Source organism: Myotis brandtii, unplaced genomic scaffold (assembly GCF_000412655.1).
Source record: "Myotis brandtii unplaced genomic scaffold, ASM41265v1 scaffold952, whole genome shotgun sequence".
NCBI lineage: Eukaryota > Metazoa > Chordata > Mammalia > Chiroptera > Vespertilionidae > Myotis > Myotis brandtii.
In genome coordinates this window covers 662903-664336 of record NW_005371930.1, presented here as the reverse complement: position 1 = coordinate 664336, position 1434 = coordinate 662903, and the positions used below count along the sequence as shown (strand labels likewise).

At 63.0% G+C, this 1434-nt stretch overlaps 1 protein-coding gene across 2 annotated transcripts in view; it reads left to right on the top strand.

Annotated features, from left to right (window-relative positions):
- PPARA (peroxisome proliferator-activated receptor alpha) overlaps positions 1-1434 on the top strand; it is an 86502-nt gene that overhangs the window by 6921 nt on the left and 78147 nt on the right. The window lies entirely within an intron of this gene.

Below are 1434 nucleotides of genomic sequence, written 5' to 3'. Positions count from 1 at the left end.
CCTTCCCTGGGCTGCCTGGCGGCCCCTCCCCGGGCCCACACCGTCTCCACCGGTGCTGGATGCAGGCCCCTTGCCACCTCCAGAGGTCCCTACGCCTGGTCGCCGTTGTCATGACCTCAGGCCCTACAGCCTGACGTCGCCCGGCCCTCTGACCTCGGGGACTCGGGTTCATCACGTCGGGTCTGAGCTGCCCGGGGTTCTCCCCCCTCCCCCCGCCCCCCGGTCTTCCTCCCTGTCCCGGGAGCCGCTTCTCGTGGGGGCAGCAGAGGCGGGACAAGTGCAGACGGATGGCTGGCCTGGCCTGCGCCTCAGTTTCCCCATCTACGAGTGGGTGGTTGCACCGGGCATACTAAGGGCCCTGTAGCTGTTTCCTTGCTCATGGCTCACTCTTGGCCTTCATGGGGCTTCGTCCACCCTCGCTTCCCAGCGCCCCAGGGGGTGGGCAGGCACGGCCCTGCGTCTCAGGAGCCTCCGTTCTCTCTACACCGGCGTGTCCAGTTCCTCTCATGCATCCGGGACACTCCCGAACCCTGACCCTCAGTCCCCTTCGCCCCATAACCTCTACCGTTGAATCTCAGCCTACAATTACTTTCTCGGGGAAACCTCCCTGAGCTGCGAGGCAAACACCTACCCTCGGCCTCTTCATCTGAAACCCGGAGCATTGGGTTCATGTGCGTGGCGGCGGGTGCAAGTCCCTGTCCCGTGAGTCGCAGACCCCGGAGGTCGGAGGTCGGAGGTCGGAAGTCATCGCTGCCTGGCTCGCCCGCATCCCCCAGTGCACTGCCAGCAGGTGCCGCGGGACCGGCTTTGTGAGCCTGCAGCTCCCGTTGGCCCCCCTCCGTGTGAGGTTCCTTCAAGGCTTAGTCAGCCTCCTGCTCTGGCCGGTGTGCTCAGTGGTTAGAGCATCGCCCCTGCACAGAAGGGCCGCGTGTTCCATTCCCGGTCAAGGGCACGTGCCTGGATCGCAGGTTCGATTCACGGCCCTGGTCAGGGCGCCTGTAGGAGGCAACCAATTGATGTGTCTTTCTCACATCGATGTTTCGCTCTCTCTCCCCCGCCCTTCCATTCTCTCTAAAAATCAATGGGGAAAATACCCTCCGATGAGGATTTATAAAAACAAACACACAAAAAAGCCCACCTCCCTCAGGAAGCCTGCGTGACCCTGCCCTCCAGTGGATGCGGAAGTTTTGTCTCTGATTCTCCTGCCTTTGCTGCGGCCGTTCTCCGCTGAGCACTTAGTCATTCATCCCTGAGCCCTTGCCTTCATTTGACTTCCGACCTCCGACCTCCGACCTCCGACCTCCGGGAACTCACTTATTCTGCAGAGCTTTACTGAGCACCTGCTCTGTGCGCCAGGCGGTGTCTGGGTGCTGGGAAAGCGTGGAGGCGGCGGGCGCAGGCCCTGCTGGTGCAGGGGCTGCGGGCTCCAGGCAG